The sequence below is a fragment of the Pelobates fuscus genome, chromosome 9, assembly GCF_036172605.1.
Source record: "Pelobates fuscus isolate aPelFus1 chromosome 9, aPelFus1.pri, whole genome shotgun sequence".
NCBI lineage: Eukaryota > Metazoa > Chordata > Amphibia > Anura > Pelobatidae > Pelobates > Pelobates fuscus.
The window spans coordinates 25,798,392-25,822,356 of NC_086325.1; the positions used below are offsets into that span (position 1 = coordinate 25,798,392).

The 23,965-nt window shown below is 43.4% G+C and overlaps 1 protein-coding gene and 1 long non-coding RNA gene across 3 annotated transcripts in view; one reads left to right on the plus strand and one right to left on the minus strand.

The window, feature by feature from the left end:
- LOC134572575 (uncharacterized) overlaps positions 1-23,965 on the plus strand; it is a 398,726-nt gene that overhangs the window by 47,807 nt on the left and 326,954 nt on the right. The window lies entirely within an intron of this gene.
- LOC134573523 (carbohydrate sulfotransferase 6-like) overlaps positions 1-23,965 on the minus strand; it is a 40,497-nt gene that overhangs the window by 12,427 nt on the left and 4,105 nt on the right. Inside the window, exon 2 of one of the 2 annotated variants that reach the window (XM_063433299.1) lies at positions 4,064-4,283. The exons of the other annotated variant lie outside the window; for it this stretch is intronic. The gene's annotated coding sequence lies outside the window, so the exon portion shown is untranslated. The remainder of the gene's footprint in view (positions 1-4,063; positions 4,284-23,965) is intronic. 2 annotated transcript variants of the gene reach the window in all.

The following is a 23,965-nucleotide window of genomic DNA, read 5'->3' on the forward strand; positions in this document are numbered from 1 at the left end:
TGTGTCGCGGCCCATGCTGCTGGATTGGCTTGGTTCAAAGCACGGGCTCTATCCTCTAATGCTTTAATGGCTGCTTGATTTATTCTTGTCCTTTCCTCATTGTTAAATAAAGTCATTAGTAACTGCTGGCAATCAGCCCATGTCGGATTATGCGTCTGTACTATTGAGGTGAACAGATCAGTCATAGCTTGTGGTTTCTCAGTATACGAGGAATTATGGGTCTTCCAGTTTAAAAGATCGGTTGTGGTAAATGGGACATATACGAAGACTGGGTCAGCGTGTGCCATTTGACCTGCGGCATCGATATAAGCTGACCCGGGATTCAGACGAAGAGGCATCTGATAGTGCTTTAATTGTTGGGCACCAGTCAACTGTCGGGTTTGGATGGGGCTACGTAGAGAGGCGTCAGTCATGGGTTCCGGTCGGGGAGAGATAGGGTATGGGGATGTGGGAGGTCGGTTTTGGGAAAAGGTCGTAAATAAAACACTTCGAGCCGAGCTAGATGAAGCTTGACCGGAAGTCTGAAGTGGCGCCAAATCAGGATATTCGTTTCTAATGGGGGTGGATTCTGGTTCCGGAAGGGGAGATTTAGTACGAGGGGGGGTGGATCCTGTACTGGAGGAGGAAGCGGAAGTGGATGAGGGTAATGAGGGGAGGGGTGCAGGACTTCCTGCGTTTGCGTCACTTCTTCTTAACGGAAAGTAAGGGGGCGGCAAAGGGATCTCGGACTCAGGGGGCGTGTCCAAAATGGGCCTAACACCAGTCCTAGTGGACGAGCAAGTCCTAGCTACCATGAGGCGACACTGCTCCTCGTGGCATGTCTGGAGCCATTTTGGCGAGTCATTTACGGCCTGTCTCCAACAGTCAATATAAGGAAACTGGCCGTAAAGTTCAGGCCTACCCGATACAGCCACGTGTAAGCGCTGTACCAGAGTTGGATCCAAACTGCCACGTGGCGGCCATGCCGCAACCAAAGTAGGCCACTCCCTAGTACACAAAGTGACCAAACGTACAGGAGACATCTTTACCCCAAAATCACAAACTTTGAATCCCTTTTTAAAATTCTTAACCATACATCCTAAGGGATCCGGAATCGTTGACTGCGACGCACCCATACTTAACAATGGAACGTCGTCGACAACGAATACTATACACGCGTACTATTCAACAGTCACACCCGTTTCCTCTGGCAACAGCACCACGTGGTACGGTTACCAAGTGAAACGTACACAATAACAATAAACACTCAGGGAATTCCCGTACACACACAGCTGTTACACCAGTCACTATATAATCAATATTATGCCCTTTGGCGTAACTATACAGTCACCCACGCTATAATTCTCTATATACGAATTACCCGTCTATAACACACCCCAGTAACATCGTCTTTTACAAATAGCGGTTACAGTACGGTTAGCATAGGTCAAAGCACAAGTTAAGGTCACAATACAATTATTAGTGGTTATGGTGTTAAACATGCAATGGACGACAATGATTAGTACTTATTATATAATGTCAGTAAATATACAGGGTTATGGTACCGTGCACTATAATACAGCAACACACTATTAACACTCTCGCTAGACGGCTGAGCTCGCGCTATCTAACAAGATATACACTTTACTAAAACAATCGTTAACACATTTACAATTCCCAACTAAACTATTGGCCAGTACCTTGAATGGACTACCTAAAACTATATACACCCGTTTTGGTTAGCCACACTGCCCAATCACCACATATATAGCGAGCTAGAGAACCGAATTTACACAGGCGCCTCTTAGTCGCACTATCAAAAGTCTAGTGGGTTCCAAATTTACACGCCTTCCCACTTAGCCCAGATAGGATGAGAACTAGCGAACCGAATTTACACAGGCGCCGCTTAGTCTCCCGGTCCCTCCGACCTAGCGAACGTAATATACACCCTAGAACGCTAGTCTAGACAAGACACCGGTGTCCGGCTAGGGCTATTTACACCAGGACCCCGCCTGACTAACCAAATCAAACGGTCTGACTAAAGAGCGTTCGATCGAGCGGTGCGCCTTCGCTCCTTCCCTCCGACAGAGGGGGCAGATACACAGATTCAAAACCCCTTTGGGCCTACCGCACAATCGGTATACCCCTAGTGGGTCCTGCCGTCTAAAACAGCAGTTGTCTTACCTCCTCGTTCCTGAACCTGAGTTCACACTCATCGACGGGGACACCCCAGCACTTCTCACGTAGAGGCCGATGATCTCCTGGACAACAGACCAGTGGCGCCGAGACGAAGGGAGGTCCACGCAGAAGTTCAGGGGTGCAGCCGTAGAGAACGTGGGCAAAGATAGACCGTCTCACGCCTCTGCCTCTCAGCTACCGTTGAACGATGAGCTTCCCGGCCAATGCACCAAATGATACCGGAGAAACTGACGGAAGCCAAGCACAGAGAGATGGACACAGGTTTCTTCAGGAAGGAAGAGATTCTTTATTGGATCACCGATCGGGACTCAGAGGGACTAGCGTCACCAAAATACAGCAAAGTCTGAGTACTGAATACATAGAGTACATTCCTTATATAGCACTGTAGCTCCTCCCACAATTAACTACACCCACACATACCCTTAACCTATTTAATAAATAGAGTCTAAACTCATCCATCCGGTCTAACCACGTGGCTCATCTGATACAAAGGAGAGGGACGCGTAATTCCAGTTCTTACATTCCTGCACCTGGTCAGTACAGTGATAACAGTATCTTAGCTACGTGTAATTAACTAACTGATACTACAAACACATATACATACATATGCCTTGTGGCAATCTTAGCCTGCTAAACTTGTATTTTACTGGAATTACATCACAAAATGTTGTATTTCTTAAACTGTGTACTTTGTCTTTAAGAGATATTGCAAACTGACAAGGTGTTAGAAATGGAACATGTTTTTCATAGATGTTTCTTTAAGCAATAACCTCAGTGCATAATATGGTATGGTATGGTACATGTTAAGACACAGAGGAGAGACTTGGAGACAGACGCTGCTCCATCTTAAAATGACTGAGAGGCTGACATGATGACATGTTCAGAAAGGGTATGTTAACCTATTAATGATATTTGCAAGCATTTACTTTCATCTTATAAACTCTGCTATAATGGATTTGATATGTCTATATTTATATTTTTTATATAATAAATATCTAAAAGACAAAACTATTGCTTCCAAGACAATCCTTTATTTATATTGTATTCTCAATTATTTACATATGTTAAATAGAGGATCTCTTACTAACTATATAACATTATGGCAAAGATATCTGTATGGTTAGCCCTACTAAGTTCTATGCTTTAAGACATTATAGTGGTAAATAAGGTTACACTGGAGTGACGGGCCCAGTCACAGCTGCGACCCCTGCGACCGCATTAGTTCCGCCACTGTACATGTGCCAATGCAAATTAACTTTACACTTGAACTATAACTTACTTTAACCCGCACAGTAACTTAAATCTTCTGCTAACACTACCCTAACATTTACACTAACTCGCATTGTGATTTACACTAACATTTAGATCAGCCCTTACATTATCACTTGTACCAACACTAACACTAAAATAATCATAGAAAAGAAATATAAACATATTAGCAAAAATAATGCCATCTCTTGATTCTACAAACACAGTGTTTTATTGTTTATTATGATTTTTCCTAAAATCCTAAATGACATAATTTTCTATATATATCCTGACATTTTATCTTTTTTTATTTTGGATTCCTTTAAATATTTGACTTCGTATTGCCTAAAATCCTTTTTTCCAAATTTCCTTTTCCCCTCATTTGGACCTTGCATGGTTATAAGCCAAAGTGAGAATTCAAGATGAATTTCCAATTCATGGTCAACATTCTATATTTCAGCTCTGCTTTCCGTTTGGCTACTCCTGCCTTTAATTTAAAATTCACTTTGAATTCTCTCTTTAGTGAATGATCGTGTAAGGAAACGTGGCACTTTGTATTCTAAGTGACGAATTACCATTGTAACAGGTATTTTATTTACGTAACATATTTAATTTACATTTTTCCTTGTTGGCTCACTTTCATAACTCCTTCCACCTGTTCTAGGTTCTCTTCTCCCTCAAATATCCTGTGTTGTTTCGACCATCAATCATGGGGTATTGTTATGTATGATGTGTTCATGTGTTTGATGAGATTGAATAATATTCCATCATGTTTAGAATTGTGCAATTTGGTATGGAAAGTTTTACTGCCATACGTCATGTGATTCATACGTGTTGCAACATAACTCGCAGCCGACCTAGTAACGTGACGCATTGAAACTGTTTATGTTACATATAAAAATACACAGTATCGATTGTAAAGTGCAGTGAGTTACAGTGTATGAGAGACAGCCAGAAAGATAGACAGACAGACTGACACAGACAGACAGACAGACTGACATAGAGAGACTGACACAGACAGACAGATAGATGGATAGATACATAGGTAGATAGATAGACAGACAGAATGACAGAATGATAGACAGACAGATAGATAAGAGATAAATAGATAAATATATAGCTAGACAGCATATTTATCATTTTACTCTAAAATACATTTTTCATCGTCAGTTTTTATTTTTCCTCTTGATATTTGTCCCTAAATTCAGGTTAATAAATAAGACTTTTTTTAAGAGTACAAATTGCTATACTTTACATAGAGTTCCAACATTTTGGGGCTGTCAGACACTGGATTTCAGTAATCCCATTCATGGCTAATATCTGGATTTTTTTTTGCTAATTTGGTAACCACCCGATGACGTTTCGTCCCGTTCTTTCCAACCATTGCGAATATCCCAACCTGTATTAGCCAAATAGTTGTGAATGTGTAGGAAGAATAATTTTTTATTCAAAGTATCACGCCTAGGAGGTTGGCATGGTGGAATAAATTACGGCTAAACGTGCAATAGCGAAGACATACCATCACACAGAGTGACTGGCTATTTCTCTAATCTCAGGTAACCTAGCCATATCCAGTTAGTGGGCCGCAATGACTACCAGCATTTATGAATGGATCACAGCGATGTTAGATTTTGCCCTTCTCATCCGAGTCTAGGCATTTCTTTTTTCTTTTTTCATTGTGTTAAAGCAGTAATATGTTGTAGCAGTGGTATTTCTTCTTTTGTTTGTCATTGATTTGTTTTTGGTTGAAGGTAGAGTACGAAGGTAATCTTAAGATTTAGTTGTGGGGGAAAAAAAAATGAAAACGGAAGTTGGGAAATAAGTTATAGGAAGTTATATATATGTGTTCATAATGAGGAAAAGTATTTATTTATCATTTCAGCATCTGACATTTACTCAGAATATGACAACACAGAGACAAAGATAATGTCACTTTAACAGATAGCGTCACTGGAAATTAAGACAATCTTTAAAATGACCTTGACAAAGGTATACATTAAGACCAATACTATCCTTGCAAAATGACAGAAAAACTAAACAACACCCCTTCCCCCCCCAAATAAAACCATGAATGGAAACAAGTTTGTAGGATATAGTCAGGATTACAAATTCCTACTAAAAAAAAAAGAACAGATGTTTTCTCTCCTTTAGGAAACAAACAAAGAAACAAGCAGGGGTTCTACGAAATCCCAGGTAACCCAGGAAGAGAGAAAGAGGTAGCTCCACCTGAAATGAATAGTACATGGGTTCCCAACACCTTTTTAAACTTAGAGAAGTCCCTCTTTGAAATGTGGGGAGGGTTAATATAACAGGTAAAAATGCTAAGTGGCTCCAAATCAACAGGAGCCACATATAGGCCCAATCCTAGGGTCACGGATGCCTGGGTTCAGTAATATTTTTGGCGCCCCCAGGTGGGCATGGTTATATCACTAGCTCTTATGTTCCCAAACATAACACTTCTAACCAAACCCATTTTCTATGGAAGACACTCCAACTTTTTGGGCCCACAACTTCACCGAGTCACATGTCATGCACTTCCTACAATGCCATATTTGCCCCCCAAAATCTTATCTGTGCCATCTTTGTGCCCAGCTTCCCAGTGCCATATTTGTTCCCATACAGCTACCCAGTGCCATCTGTGTTTCAAAATAGTGCACTTCCTACAATGCCATCTTTGTTCCCAAATAGCCTATCAGTGCAATCTTTGTTGGGAGGGACACTGGTAGTGGGCTGTAGTGTGCTGTAGTGGGGTGATTGGGGCTGTAATTTAGGAGTTAGGGGCTGTAGTGGACGGATAGGGGCTGTTGTGGTTGAGGTAGGGACTATAGTAGGGTGGTTAGGGGCTATAGTGGAGGGTTTGTAATTGGGGAAAAGGAAATCTAGTGGCGGGATAGGGGCTGCAGTAGGGGGTGTAAGGGGCTGTATTGGTGGGCTGCTGCAATTGGGGAAAGAGGCTATAGTGTGGGGTATGTGGGCTGCAACTGGGGGAGGGAGGCGGTAGTAAGGAGGATAGGGACTGTAGTGGGGGTAGGGACTGTGGTAGGGGAAAAGGGGATGTCATTGGTGGGAGGGGTGTAAAAGGGGGGATAGTGGCTGTATTGTGGGTATAGGGGCTGTAATGGGTTAAAAAGGGGGGGTTAAGAGCTGTAGTAGAGGCTTTAGCAGGGTGTAGGGACTGCAGTTGGGGTTTATGGGCTGTAGTAGAAGGCTTAGGGGCTGTAGTGGGGCATAAGGGCTACAATTGGTGGATAGGTACTGAAGAAAAAACACTAGTTTATTCCCCCCGCCCTGAGATTTACCTTGGGCCATAAAGGGTGAAATCCTGATTCCCCATGGCCCCAGGAGCTGAGTGTGATAAACTGAGTCTAATATGAGGCGGATTCTAATGTGAAGGATCCTAATGCAAAGGGCTAGCGCCACAATGCACCTCTATCTGCAGAGCACCAGAACACAATAAGTGTTATTCAATGAGACTTTAGGTGACTAAAAAGAGACAGAGAGGGGCTGGGAGGGAGACACCAGAGGGGCTAGAGGGACACAAAGAGACACAGAGGGGCTTTGGAATGGGCAAAAGAGACCGACATGGGTTCAAGTGACAGACATGGGCTTAGGAGGGATACCCAGAGTGGCTGGTCAACACAAAGAGACACAGAGGGACTGGTGGGAGAAAGAGTCATACAGAGGGGCAGGGAAGGGGCAAAATACGCAGTCAGAGGTTAGGGAATGGACAAAATAGACTGTGGCTGGGGGGGAGACACCCTGACACAAAGACACATAGAGGGGCTGGGTAAGGGTCAAAAGAGGCAGACAGGATCTAGGGAAGGGGCAAAAGAGACAGACAGGGGCTGGGGAGAGACACCCAGAGGGAGAGGGGGAGTAAGAGACAAGATGCTAGGAGAAATAAACACACACAGGGGTGCTTGGGGGAGAAAGAGACATAGAGGGATGAAGAAGAGGAGACAGATACACAAAAGTAACTGGGAGGAAATTAAAGGTTGGGGAAGAGGAGAAAGAAACACATAAAGGGGCTGCGGGGAGTAAGAGACACACAAAGGTGGGGAGTAAGATAATTAATAAACAGTGCTTCCTATGTTTGTATTTCTTTTCGTATGAAAATTAAATGCTAACTCTATGTTTACCTGTTAACTGATCACTGATAACAGATTTTTACAAGTAAACACAGTAGAACACATAGTAATTATATTAAACCACTTGTTTCTTTATCCAGAATACAGTAGACTGGTGGACCTATCAGGCAGAATGGCACGTAGACAAGTAACAGGAATTAACAGACAATTAACAAAACATTATTGTATATAGAAGCTTTACTTGCTACATACTATCTGCTCAGATATCTCACCAAATTACATCACACCTTCTAGTTGTATGATAGCTTTCTTGGGTCCCACAAAGAGCCAAAATGTCATATATATTCCATTAGTATGTACGGTAAGTAGCATTTTTTCTGATTGGTCAGATATAACCTTGGCATCCTTTTTTTTTGCATGACAGATATGAATCTTCTCTCCCTCCATTTACTCTAAGCGCAGATTTCCATAATTTGAAGATTTATCTTTTTGAACAGTAAGCAGTAAAGGGTTATAGAAAAGAATATATAGTTTATATACCTAAAAAGTTTACGTAATGTTTTCTTGGCTGCTACAAAGGATGTCTGGTTGGCAGGATTACAACTGGTGAACAAAGAGAATCTTAACAATGGGTGTAAACAAATTAAAATTTAATGACAAGATGAGGTTGTTAAATGTGTCAGTACATCCCAAGAACACATTTTAAATTGGAAAGTTATGATTAATATAGACGACATCTGAGATTTTATAATCCTTAAGAGTGGAGCGTATGAAAGATGGTGGGAATTTAACTACCTACCCTAAATGGGAGTGTGTCAGATGTTACCAAACTTGGATGATGCTTGAATCCAGTGGATATTAATACTTATATAAAAAGAAAAAAATAGGGAAAATACATAGCGTAATTCTGCGGTAAAGAGTAAGAAATGTATCTACGTTAAGAATTTACAACTCACATGGAGTACACGTAGATTAGGTGTTTTTAATAAAACTAACAAAATCGGTCAGCACCAAAATAGCTGTTTAGTAGATAAGGGAGTGCGCTGGATTTTCATTTTTACTGTACTTATTGGCCTCCAGCAGCACCCGATTTAAGCATGTTCAGGTGAGTGCAGCCAACCCCTTGTTTTCTCTCTCTCTATATATATACATATTTAGGAGTCTAGCCAGCTCCTTGGTTCTGAACCCCTACCTGTCACAGGTGCCTCATCTCAGGACAGGGCCGGACTGGGGATACAAAGCAGCCCTGGAAAAAAAAAATCTATGCCAGCCCCATAAGTCATTGCGCCATATATTGTCGCATGTAATATGTAGGGCTATGTCTTGCCACCCCAGATGATTGAGTTATATATATATTGCTTTTTCCAATATAAAGTATTGGTCCTTTCAGAGTAAAACATTTAATTATACAGTAAGCATACTCACATGCAGACACAGACAATCTCACTGACACTTATTGATACACAGCCTCATAGACAAACAATTTCACTAATATACATAAGCTCATTGGCATAAAAACACAAGCTCACTCACTAGCAGGCACACACACACATGCAAGCAAGCTCACTCACTAGCAGGCGCACACACACACACAGCTTAATGTAGTGGTTCTGGTGTCTATAGCCTGTCCCTGCAGGCTTTTGAATGTAAACACTGACTTTTCAGAGAAAAGGCAGTGTTTACATTGCTTCCTAGTGACACCTCTAGTGACAGACACTCAGACGGTCACTAGAGGCGCTTTGTGTGTCAGTGCAGATTGGCTGAGATCATCAAGCTTGATTATCTCAGTCATAGAGGCAGAGACCAGCACGACGTTGGAAAAAAATAAAGGTGAGTAAAACACTATTTTTAAAAACACACACAGACACCACGACTGACACACACACACACCACGACAGACACACACCACGACAGACACACACACACCATGACAGACACACCATGACACAGACAGACACACACACACACCGTGACACAGACAGACACACACCATGACACAGACACACACACGACACAGACAGACACAGACACACACACGACACAGACAGACACACACACACACCATGACCCAGACAGACACACACAGCATGACACAGGACACACACACACACCATGACACAGACAGACACACACACACACACACCATGACACAGACAGACACACACACACACACACACCATGACACAGACAGACACACACACACACACCATGACCCAGACAGACACAGCATGACACACACACACACACACACCATGACCCAGACAGACACAGCATGACACAGACAGACACACACACCATGACCCAGACAGACACACACCATGACCCAGACAGACACACACAGCATGACACAGACAGACACACACACACACAGCATGACACAAACAGACAGACAGACACACGCACACACACCATGACACAGACAGACACACAGCATGACACAGACAGACACACACACACCATGACCCAGACAGACACACAGCATGACACAGACAGACACACACACACCATGGCACAGACATAAAAACAGCATGACACAGACAGACAAACACACACACCATGACCCAGACAGACACACAGCATGACACAGACAGACACACACACACCATGACAGACAGACAGATACACACCATGACAGACAGACACACACCATGACAGACAGACACACACAGCATGACACACACACACTCCCACTGACATACATACGTTTTGGTACCTGTGGGTGGGCAGACTGATAGCTGTGCTGGCGGCCACAGGGGAAGCTCTTCATGCGGCCGCTGGGGGAGCAAGCTGTTCAGTCTCTGCTCCCCCTCCCTCGCGTGCAGCTTAATGAGACCGGGGCTGGAATATGACGTCAATTTCCGGCCCCGGTCTCTTTCTAGCGCGCGAGGGAGGGGGAGCAGAGACAGAACAGCCTGCTCCCCCAGCGGCCGCCATGCAAGCTCTCCATGCGGCCGCAGGTCACCCCGGCCCCAGGTGCCGACGGCCCACCGGGAAATTTCCCGGTATCCCGGTGGGCCAGTCCGGCCCTGTCTCAGGACCCTATTTAGCTTTGTACTGCAGAGAACTCGAGATGGAAGTATTTCCCCAAGTAAGTAGCTCATTTAGCAGACATTTGGCTGTTAGAGTAGGACCTGCCAAAGATGGGGTACATTGACGTTGTGGCATTCTTATGCAATGTATTATCATATAATCTAACTAAACCCCCATTATTTTTGCCTAGATTAGGTGTTTTTAATAAAACTAACAAAATCAGTCAGCAGCAAATTAGCTGTTTAGTAGATAAGGGAGTGCGCTGGATTTTCATTTTTACTGTACTTATTGGCCCCCAGCAGAGATATTTCTTGAAAGAGTATTCTAATAATATCGGACAATTCATATAGTGCCGCTAAGAATTTCCCCATCCTAATATGGTTATGTCGGGCAGAAAGGCAATGACGTACACATATCAGTTGTGTAAATGTCAATTCCTGGCAGAGATAACCACTTGCCCAGAGAGATGATGGGGAATAAGACCTCGGAAGTGACGCTGCTTCCGTGCAGTAAGTCACTTCTGGTACGGACGTATTAAACTAATAGAAGTCAGCTGAAATCAACACACCTCCAGAATACCAGACTACTACTGGCTGAAATCCCACGGAGAACCACCAATGAGGAACAACACCACCGGATTTAAAACGGACGGAACGTGAAGCAGCATATACCGTTTAAAAAAGCCCTTAGACAGGGTGAAACGCGTCTCAGGAAGGAATCCATGCTGGACAGTATACATTTATTTACACACTCAGCTTTTATTTACCGTACATACTCGAGTATAAGACGAGTTCTTCGGCACATTTTTTGTGCTGAAAACCCCCCACTCGTCTTATACTCAAGTCAATGTCTGTATTATGGCAACTTACATTGCCAAAATACAGACCAGGACCGCCGGGCTCATTACAAGCCCGGCGGTCCTGTTGGGGGCTGGCAGCGAGCTGTAACTTACTTTTCCTGCAGCTCCTGTCAGCTCCCTTCTCTCTCCTCCGGTCCGGTCAGCTCCCCTGCAAGTCTTGCGAGTGCCGCGGGGTCACTCGCAACGCTCCACGCGGCAGTCACGTTGCGAGACTTTCAGGGGAGCTGTCCGGACCGGAGGAGAGAGAAAGGAGCTGACAGGAGCTGCAGGACAGGTAAGTAAACGCTTCCTGCCAGCCCCCCTCCTACACAGTGCACACCACTGGACCACCAGGGAATGAGAGCCACCCTCCCTGGCCAGCTAACAAGCGGGGGGGGGGGGGGGGGGGACGAAAAAAAATAACATAAAAATTTTAATTAAATAAAACATAAAAATATTAATAATATAAAAAAAATATTAAAATAATAATATAAAAAAAATAATAAATATGCCCACCCCCCACCAAGGCTCTGCATCACACACACACACTGCACTCATTCATACACACTGCACTCATACACACACTGCATTCATACACACACACACACTGCATTCATACACACACACACACACTGCACTCATATACACACACTGCATTCATACACACACACTGCATTCATACACACACTGCACTCATACACACACACACACACACACACACTGCACTCATACACACACACTGCATTCATACACACACTGCACTCATACACACACACACACTGCATTCATACACACACACACTGCATTTATACACACACACACACACTGCACTCATACACACACACACTGCACTCATACACACACACACTGCATTCATACACACACAGACACACACACACTCCACTCATACACACACACACTGCATTCATACACACACACACACTGCACTCATATACACACACAAACACTGCATTCATACACACACACTGCATTCATTATATACACACACTGTAAATAAATATTCAATTAATATAATTTTTTGGGGATCTAATTTTATTTAGAAATTTACCAGTAGCTGCTGCATTTCCCACCCTAGTCTTATACTCGAGTCAATACGTTTTCCCAGTTTTTTGGGGTAAAATTAGGGCTCTCAACTTGTATTCGGGTCAACTTATACTCGAGTATATACCTTTTTTTGCTTGTAAGTTTTTTAGTACTGTAATAAATTTATTTTAAACTATTCAAGTCCTCTTTGGGTCCTCCAACTTGCTGCTACAAAGAAGGGTGGTGTCTTCTTTACAGACACCTAAGCCATTTCACCCAGAGCCAGGTTCATAGGCTCTGAGCAAGGTGTGTAAAAATGTGCACTTTAATATCTCCATATCTATATTGTAATCTACTACACCAGAAAGATTTTTTTTGTACTACTGCTTTTGTCTTATTCTCTGAGGATTATCTGAATTAAAGGGGAAAGTTCCACCAGACGGCACTACCGCTGAAGAGATTTGAGCCGATCCTATTAGAGGCTCTACTCAATGTGAGTTGCAAATTCACAAGGTAGATTTGTTTCTTACTCTTTACTGCAGAAATACACTATGTATTTTCCCTATTTTTATCTTTCATATATGTATTAATATCCACTGGAGTGAAGCATCATCCAAGTTTGTCAGTGAATGCGTGCCTGGCAGTTAGTGTGTATGCGTGTCTGTCAGTAACACTCCCATTTAGGGTAGGTGGTTACATTTTCACCATCTTTCATACGCTCCACTCTTAAGGATGTTAGCTTGTTGGACTCTTTTCCACTATTCTTGTATGCATGTTTTTGGTGGGTTAGAGGGAATCCCACTAGAGTGTTGTAGCGTTATCAAGGACTATACTCTATGTACCTTTAAGCGCCTTTATCACATAGTAATTTGTATATATATTTAGACATCTGATAACTGCACGGTCTTTAACAAGACAGAGACACAAAGATCTACAGAGCATGTGGCAACCAGTTGTTAGAATTAAAGGAATAGTCTGAGCACCATAAACACTGCAACACACTGTAGTGGTCATGGTGCCATTATTACCCTAGTAATCCCACATAAGTAGTGAAATTGTTTAATAACGGTACAGGGACTTCCGTTTGCTCTTGTGAGCTAAATCCTGCAGTGTAGAGCCAGCTTATTGGCTGAGAGCATCTCAGCCCTGAACCACTGAGCGAAGCTGAGAGCTTTTGGCTGAGAGGAGGCAGGAAGTGTTGCCTGGTGACTCCACGTTAGAAGTCAAACCATTACTAAACGATCTTACTTCTTAAATTATAGGGGTGCCCAGCTACTCCTGGCACCATGACAACTGCATTGCACTGTAGTGGCTATGGTGTTTAGAATGACAGTACATTTTCATTTAATAAAACTGTAAACTATTGCATTACTTCATGAAAGGTTGACTTTTAGTGCTGTCAACATGGTTGGGACAAGGGGAACCATCACCTCTATGGAACTTACAGGAGTGAATAATACATTGAAAATCACCTATAACTTGTGTGATACTGTGTTTTCTTTTAAATGGGTAATAAAGATTTACCAGTTAATGTGAGAATCCAGGACAGTCCAGGCACAGGGTGGGCACATTATTCACTGGACCAATGTGCAATGGACAGAGCTTCTAACTATGATTGACAGGGATCCAAGGTGGAGACTCTCAGTTCCAGGGTAGACATAAACACAGCAGTGCTCTTTTCTAAACATAATTTTATTTTTCAGATATCACAAACACATATTTATTCAAAATGGGGATAGATTTATACATAGTATCAGAAATCCTAAAAAGTGACAGCCATTGAAACCAAGTTGTTATGGTGCCAGGAGGTCCCTGGAGTTTCCTTTTATGGTATAAACGGTTTGTGAATGGTTTAACCAAAAAGTCTCCCTGACAAAGTCGTTATGCTCTGCCCCCTCCAACTTCTAAAAATCTTCAAAAACAGAAGCCACGGACTGCCACGGGCAGGAGCGCTGCTGACTGACTTGATGCTCTAAGCCAACCAGAAGCTCCACATTCACAAAGCGACTTGAGATATGTACATATTTATATTTTTCTATACAATGACAGCCAAAAAGGCAGTTTATAGTCACCAGAATAACTACATTACACTGGTGGCTTTAGTGTCCCTTTAATTACTGTGGCATTAAATCACTTGTCAGTTGGGCATTACTAATCATAAGTGATAAGATTTTCAAGTATGGAAATAGCCACTGGTCAGTAATATTAGAAATGTCCATTTTAATGACTACCAGCGTTCATTGGAAACAAGCCCTTAGTAAGGCCTCACATCTAAAAATTTATTTAGATATAGATTTTAAATATAGCCATTCAGTTCTTCTTGGGTGCTATTCCTTTCGAGCTGAGATATTTGGAAACTTTGTTAATTGATGACTAGTCCACAACAAGGTCTCAATTTAAGATTTTTGAAAAAACATATAAAAAAATGTTTTTCAAAATAAATATATCAATATATATATATATATATCTAATATTAAATCTAAATATTAAAATATTTAACAAGATTATCCAAACATTAAATCAATGCAAATGTTTTTCAACCAGTATTACATTGAGCCCTAATTTTCCAAAGTAAGCGATTTGTGGACCTCCAACGGCAGAACCTGTTGTACTTATTATGGTTTTATACAGGAAGGATAGTGGAGATGAGTCTTCTGTGTAATTATTGTTCCAAACTATACTAATTTGAGTTTCTTAAAATAAGAAGAAAACTGATTGGAAACATCCCTTGTTTTTTGCAGATTGACCATTGTTGGCAGGTCAATCACGTTCTTACACACACAAGAACAGTCCTACGTCCTATAGTCCAATTTTAGACATGCTTTAGTGGACCATTTCTATGTGCCACTGGGCTAATCTACCTCTAATCTCCACATTGAAGGTGTTAGATTATTTTTCCTAATTAAAGCACAAGTTTTAAAACACAAGTGACACAGATATTTAACATATGGATCATTCTAAAATGTTTCTGTATTTCAAAGAAAATTAAACACCAAAAAAAACTAAGACAGACTTAAACAACACAATTTAAACTTACAGTAAACTCATCTCCTGCAATAATTGATTACCATATATTTAAAGTCACAATGTAATTATTGTGACATTTTAATTCGCACAATGAGCTAAATAAATAAGCATTAACTACGTCACCAATACAATCTTCAATAATTAATGACATTTAATGATTAATCACATTCATACCAGGTATCCTGAACATATATCTTGCACCCATTTGACATCATGTTGATTCATACATTTTTTTCCTACTAAATTTCATAGGTAACCTATTCAATAGATTTTTCTGCAGGCATGATAAAAAAAGCATTTTATTTCCATTTGTTTCTCTTTAGATCAGACCAGGTGGCTGGTGAAAATGGGCCCGCACACTAAGGAGGCCCATCAGGTTGCCTGTGCAGTTAGGGTCACCTAGCAAGCATGTGTAAGCTGGGGCCCGGTCGGGCTCTGTGGCTCTTTATCAGCGCAACTGAGCCCCTTGCTTATCGGCCACCTGGGAGGAAGTGAGATCCTGTCACTTCCTCCCAGAGAGATTGGAGCTGTGTTGAAAAGAGGAAAGGAAGTGAGGAGGGTACTGGGCAAGGAGGGAGACAGGAGGATAAAGTGGAGTAGAAGGCAGGAGTGGATGGTTTTACAGACTTCAAGAGTCAACCCCTAACTCCCAACAGCCTCAGCCTGCAGACTGGACACAAGGGTAGTCACCCTCTAGCACCCAAAAGGTCGAAAACTAAAGGGCAGCTATAAAAGTATATTTTTTTTACCTGCATGTCTATCTGTATGTCTGTCAGTGTTTGTGTGTGTGTCTGTATGTCTGTCTATGTGTCTGTATGTCTGTCAATGTGTGTGTATCTGTATGTCTGTCTGTGTATGTGTCTGTATGGTATTTTTATACCCTTACTTCGCAAATTAGGTGGTAAAAACAAATCTGCGGCCCGAAGAAGTTTAGTATATTTTAATTTTGGAGCCTACCTACTCAGAAATGTATTTACTGTGAGGCTGACAAGGCATTTGCCTTGGGTGGCACTTTCAGGGGGGTGGCAAAAAAAGCCATGCCCCGCACGCCCCGGCAAATACCTTGCCAGCCTCTTGTCCGGGGGTCTCAGGAACTGGACGGCTGGCCACCTCAGGCTCCAGAGGCTGGCATCTACCTGATGTGGGAGGCGGTTGGCGAGGGAGCACTGTCCCCTGAGCTCTCCCTGCTCAGCTCCCTCGGAGCTGGAATATGACCGCACGCCTGTCCCTCTGGCAATTAAAGGTTCCCCACTGGATCCCAGAGAAATCAACTCCAGCAAAGGTATGGAGGCTAGGTGGATTGAAATAATTAAAAAAAATAAAATTGTTAGTGTGTGTATTTATCTGTTGGTGAGTGTGTTAGAGTATCTGTGTCTGTTAGTGAGTGTGTTAGTGTGTGTGTGTCTGTTGGTGAGTGTGTTAGTGTATCTGTGTGTGTGTGTTGGTGAGTGTGTGTGTGTGTGTGTTGGTGAGTGTGTCTGTGTTGGTGAGTGTGTCTGTGTGTTTCTGTCAAAGAGTGCGTATGTGTGTCTGTCAAAGAGTGTGTGTCAATGAGAGTGTGCATGTCTGTTAATGAGTATGTTAGTGCGTGTGTGTCTGTTCGTGAGTGTGTTAGTGTGTTTGTGTCTGTTGGTGAGTGTGCTAGTGTTTCTGTGTCTGTTACTGAGAGTGTGTTAGTGTGTCAGTGAGTGTGTGTCGGCTGGAGAGTGTGTTAGTGTGTCTGTAAGTGTGTTAGTGTGTCTGTGTTTCTTAGTGAGTGCATGTCTGTCAAAGAGTGTGTGTCAGTAAGAGTGTGTATATCTGTTAGTGAATGTGTATGTCTGTCAGTGTGTGTCTGTCAGTGTGTGTATGCGTGTCTGCCACCGAGAGTGTGTATCTCTCAGTCAATGTGTATGTCTGTTGACGAATGTTTGTGTCTGACACTGAGTGTATATGTGTTTGTCAGTGTGTGTCTACCACTGAGTCAGAGTGCAGCTGTCAGTGAGTGTGTATGTGTCTTGTCAGTGAGTGTGTATGTGTATCTGTCAGTGAATGCGTGCCTGTCAGTTAGTGTGTATGCGTGTCTGTCAGTGAGTGTGCATGTGTATCTGACAGTGAATGTGTGTGTCAGTTAGTGTGTCTGTTGGTGGATGTGTGTGTCTGTCAGTACTTGTTAGTGTCTGTCAGTGAGTGTGTATGTTTCAGTGAAACATATGTTGGCTCCATTTAAATAATTGTAATTGTAAACCAATATTGTAAAAAAAATCAGCTGGCAACATGAAAAAGTGGAAGATGGTAAGCAGCTACAACTCTGATTCCATACTAATAACGATGATAATTAATAATCTATTTTTTTTTAAATGTAACAACATATTATTTTTAAATTTGTTTAGAGATCCATTCTTGAAACTTTTTAATTCCTGTACCCCCAAACATACCAATACCCCAGTTAAGAAATTTTGTCCTAAATGTTAACATTTGAAAAAGTCCAGGAACACTTTGGAGCAAACCAAGAGGACCAATGTCAAAGGTTGATCTGCAAGCCCCACAAATTCTTGCTCGGCAGTGAGTTATGAAATATGAAAATAAAAGTAATTGTCATATGCTAACTGGCAGAGCCACTTCCTGGTCTTGTCAAAATCCACTGAAGAGACTGTACATCCTGAACACTTGCAGTAAATGCAGAAACTTAAAAAGCTGTATTTATTATCTATATAATGCAGCCTGGAGTGTCCCTTTTGACCTCCTCACTGTTTCTTTAACCCCTTAAGGACACATGACATGTGTGACATGTCATGATTCCCTTTTATTCCAGAAGTTTGGTCCTTAAGGGGTTAAAGGGAAAACAACCACGAAAACCACTAAATCTTAAATCCTGATTAAGGTGGTTTTGTTGCCAAAACCCTGTCCCTGCACTTTGACTAATGTAAACGTAACCATTTGTGAGATGTTTATATTTGTCATTTAGAATGTCATTTCTAACAGTCTGATAATCAGCCAATCAGACAGCTAGTGGCGGCTGGTAAAGTGTGGCATTTGAGTGGCTGAGCGTGGCTGTAGGACACCCATGCTTCTATATGAGTATCTTTGGATTAGCCTAAGATCCTCCATGAATATGAAGTAAGAAGAGGAGGATCGTTTACTAAGGTGAAACGGTGATGATGTCTTTATTTTACTTTTACAGCGTGGGCGCAATAAACTAAAGAAGAAAAGGGAATACATAAGTATATTTCTTTATAACATCAAAGAGTGTCCCTTTACGCAAATGCAAACATTTAAGCCTCAAGCACATAGACTATTCTGTTGCATGTTGCAGCCTTTCGCAAATAACAGAATACCTACAATTATTGGGAAAAGTCCACAGATGGAAACTGCCTTTTCTCTTTTTGAAATATAATAATGCATTAATCAGCCCTACACCCATTGTAAACATGTCACAAATCAGATGGGTGACATTGAGGTATAGATTTAATCTATATATAGTGATTTTAAATATATATATATTGTACAGTAGTGATGTCCCGAACTGTTCGCAGGCGAATAGTTCCTGGCGAACATCGCATATTCGCGTTCACCACAGACGGCGAACACATGCGCTGTTCGGTCCGCCCCCTATTCGTCATCATTGAGTAAACTTTGACCCTGCCTGTACCTCACAGTCAGCAGACACATTCCAGCCAATCAGCAGCAGACCCTCCCTCCCAGACCCTCCCACCTCCTGGACAGCATCCATTCTACAATCATTGTGAAGCTGCATTCTTAGTGAGAGTAGGGACAGTGTAGCTGCTGCTGATTTGATAGGGAAATTGATAGCTAGGCTAGTGTATTCAGTGTCCACTACAGTCCTGAAGGACTCATCTGATCTCTGCTGTAAGGACAGTACCCCAAAAAGCCATTTTTAGGGCTAGAACATCAGTCTTCTTTTTTTTTTCTTTTTTTTTTCTGTGTAATGTAATTGCAGTTGCCTGCCTGCCAGCCTTTGTGTCAGGCTCACAGCATATACTGTGCCCACTTGCCCAGTGCCACCACTCACTCACTGGTGTCACAATAGCTTGCATTTAACAAAAAAAAACATTTTGGACTGTACTATAATAGCAGTCAGTTTCCTTCACGAGTGTGCGTTTCAGGGCCTGCCAGGGCACAGTGTCACATCAGTGCAACTCATATCTGGTGGAACAGTAGTGTACATTTAAAAAAAATAAATAAATTTTGACTGTAATAGATTGAATAGCAGTTAGTTGTCTGCCAGCGTGTGTGTCAAGCTCACAGCGTATACTGTGCCCACTTGCCCAGTGCCACCACTCATATCTGGTGTCCCAATAGCTTGCATTTAACAAAAAAAAACTTTTTGGACTGTAATGTAATAGCAGTCAGTTTCCTTCACTAGTGTGCGTTTCAGGGCCTGCCAGGGCACAGTGTCACACCAGTGCAACTCATATCTGGTGTAACAGTAGTGTACATTTAAAAATAAAAAAATAAAAAATTGACTGTAATAGATTGAATAGCAGTTAGTTGTCTGCCAGCGTGTGTGTCAGGCTCACAGCGTATACTGTGCCCACTTTCCCAGTGGCACCACTCATATCTGGTGTCACAATAGCTTGCATTTAAAAAAAATCACTCTTTGGTCTGTAATATAATAGCAGTCAGTTTCCTTCACTAGTGTGCGTTTCAGGGCCTGCCCAGTGCCACCACTCACTCATATCTGGTGTCCCAATAGCTTGCATTTAAAAAAAATGAAACTTTTTGGACTGTAATATAATAGCAGTCAGTTTCCTTCACGAGTGTGTGTTTCAGGGCCTGCCCTGTGCCACCACTCACTCATATCTGGTGTCCCAATAGCTTGCATTTAAAAAAAACTAAACTTTTTGTACTGTAATATAGCAGTCAGTTTCCTTCACGAGTGTGCGTTTCAGGGCCTGCCCAGTGCCACCACTCACTCATATCTGGTGTCCCAATAGCTTGCATTTGAAAAAAAACGAAACTTTTTGGACTGTAATATAATAGCAGTCAGTTTCCTTCACTAGTGTGCGTTTCAGGGCCTGCCAGGGCACAGTGTCACACCAGTGCAACTCATATCTGGTGTAACAGTAGTGTTCATTTAAAAAAAAATATACAATTTTGACTGTAATAGATTGAATAGCAGTTAGTTGTCTGCCAGCGTGTGTGTCAGGCTCACAGCGTATACTGTGCCCACTTTCCCAGTGGCACCACTCATATCTGGTGTCACAATAGCTTGCATTTAAAAAAAAATCACTCTTTGGTCTGTAATATAATAGCAGTCAGTTTCCTTCACTAGTGTGCATTTCAGGGCCTGCCCAGTGCCACCACTCACTCATATCTGGTATCCCAATAGCTTGCATTTAAAAAAAACGAAACTTTTTGGACTTTAATATAATAGCAGTCAGTTTCCTTCACAAGTGTGTGTTTCAGGGCCTGCCCTGTGCCACCACTCACTCATATCTGGTGTCCCAATAGCTTGCATTTAAAAAAAAACTAAACTTTTTGTACTGTAATATAGCAGTCAGTTTCCTTCACGAGTGTGCGTTTCAGGGCCTGCCCAGTGCCACCACTCACTCATATCTGGTGTCCCAATAGCTTGCATTTGAAAAAAACTAAACTTTTTGGACTGTAATATAATAGCAGTCAGTTTCCTTCACGAGTGTGCGTTTCAGGGCCTGCCAGGGCACAGTGTCACACCAGTGCCACTCATATCTGTTGTCACAGTAGCTTGCACGCATAGTACCACTAATGGAAAAAAAAAATGACAGGCAGAGGCAGGCCGCCCCGCAGGGGCCGTCGTGGTTGTGATGCCCAGTGTTCAGAGGCCACGTACCCTGAACTTGAAAAATTCTGAGGTCATAGTTGACTGGCTAACACAGGACACCCAATCTTCTACAGCTTCCGCTCGGAACCTTGACGCACCATCCTCCTCCAGCTTAGCTTCGGGCACCTCTCAAGTTACCACTCGCCCGCCTGCCGCCACCACCAACACTAGCACCACAGCCGCTTCACTTGATCTGTCAGAGGAGTTATTTATACATCAGTTGGAAGAAATGAGTGATGCGCAACCATTATTGCCAGAGGATGTAGATAACAGGGATATGTCTCAGTCAGGCAGCATTACACACGTACGGTGTGATGATGATGATGTTGTACCCGCTGCTGCTTCCTTTGCTGAGTTGTCAGATACAAGTGAAGTGGTTGATGATGACGATGCGTCCGTGGATGTCACGTGGGTGCCCGCTAGAAGAGAAGAAGAACAGGGGGAAAGTTCAGATGGGGAGACAGAGAGGAGGAGGAGGAGACGAGTTGGAAGCAGGGGGAGGTCGTCGCAAGGAGCTAGTGGCACAGTCAGACAGCACGCCAATCAATGCATGCTGTTGCCACCACCAGAATGCCGTCATTGCAGAGCTCAGCAGTGTGACATTTTTTTTGTGTGTCTGCCTCTGACAACAGCCATGCCATTTGCAACCTGTGCCAAAAGAAACTGAGTCGTGGGAAGTCCAACACCCACCTAGGTACAACTGCTTTGCGAAGGCACATGATCGCACATCACAAATGCCTATGGGATCAACACATGAGTACAAGCAGCACACAAACTCAAAGCCGCCATCCTCCTCCTGGTCCAGCATCTTCAGCCACGTTAACCACTGCTGTCCTCCTTGCCCCCTCTCAACCATCCGCCCCTCCGTCTCTCGCCTTGAGCAGTTCCTGCTCATCTGCCCACAGTCAGGTGTCTGTCAAGGACATGTTTGAGCGTAAGAAGCCAATGTCACAAAGTCACCCCCTTGCCCGGCGTCTGACAGCTGGCCTGACTGAACTATTAACCCGCCAGCTTTTACAATACAAGCTGGTGGAGTCTGAGGCGTTCAAAAAATTTGTAGCTATTGGGACACCGCAGTGGAAGGTACCCGGACAAAATTTCTTTGCACAAAAGGAAATCCCCAACCTGTACTCGATTGTGCAAAAGGAAGTAATGGCATGTCTGGCACACAGTGTTGGGGCAAGGATCCATCTGACCACTGATACCTGGTCTGCAAAGCATGGTCAGGGCAGGTATATCACCTACACTGCGCATTGGGTAAACCTGCTGACGGCTGCCAAGCATGGAATGCGTGGCACTGCAGAGGAGTTGGTGACACCGCCACGACTTGCAGGCAGGCTTGCTGCCACCTCCTCTGCTTCTCCTACTCCATCCTCTTCCATAACCTCCTCGGCTGAGTCCTCTTCTGCTGCTACGTCTTGCTCCACATCAACGGCACCCCCCCAGCTCCCCAGGTACTCTTCCACATCCCGGATACGGCAGTGTCACGCCGTCTTGGGGTTGACTTGCCTGAAAGCAGAGAGTCACACCGGACCAGCACTCCTGCCCGCCCTGAACGCACAGGGGGATCAGTGGCTGACTCCGTACCAACTGGAGATCGGCAAAGTGGCTTGTGACAATGGAAGAAATTTGCTGGTGGCATTGCATTTGGGCAAGTTGACACATGTGCCTTGCATTGCACATGTGTGTAATCTGATCGTACAACGCTTTGTGCATAAGTACCCAGGCTTACAGGACGTCCTTAAGCAGGCCAGGAAGGTGTGTGGCCATTTCAGGCGTTCCTACACGGCCATGGCGCACTTTTCCGATATCCAGCGGCGAAAAAACATGCCAGTGAGGCGCTTGATTTGCGACAGCCCGACACGTTGGAATTCAACACTCATAATGTTCTACCGCCTGCTCCAACAAGAAAAAGCCGTTAACGGGTATTTGTATGACCGGGGTGCTAGGACAGCCTCTGCTGAGCTGGGAATTTTTTTGCCACGTTACTGGACGCTCATGCGCAATGCCTGTAGGCTCATGCGTCCTTTTGAGGAAACCTAGTCAGTTGCACCGAAGGCACCATCAGCGACATCATACCATTTGTTTTCTTCCTGGAGCGTGCCCTGCGAAGAGTGCTGGATCAGGCCGTAGATGAGCGTGAAGAGGAAGAGTTGTGGTCACCATCACCACCAGAAACAGCCTTATCAGCATCGCTTGCTGGACCTGCGGCAACGCTGGAAGAGGATTGTGAGGAAGAGGATTCAGAGGAGGAATGTGGCTTTGAGGAGGAGGAGGAAGACCAACCACAACAGGCATCCCAGGGTGCTCGTTGTCACCTATCTGGTACCCGTGGTGTTGTACGTGGCTGGGGGGAAGAACATACCTTCAGAGAGATCACTGAGGACGAGGAACAGGACATGAGTAGCTCGGCATCCAACCTTGTGCAAATGGGGTCTTTCATGCTGTCGTGCCTGTTGAGGGACCCTCGTATAAAATGGCTGAAGGAGAACGACCTGTACTGGGTGTCCACGCTACTAGACCCCCGTTATAAGCAGAAAGTGCCTGAAATGTTACCAAATTACGGCAAGTCGGAATGGATGCAGCAGTTCCAAAATCAATTAAAAAGTATGCTTTACACAGCGTATAAGGGTGATGTCACAGCACAACGGGAATCTAACAGGGGAAGAGGTGAAAGTAATCCTCCTCCTCCCACGACCACGCCGGCAA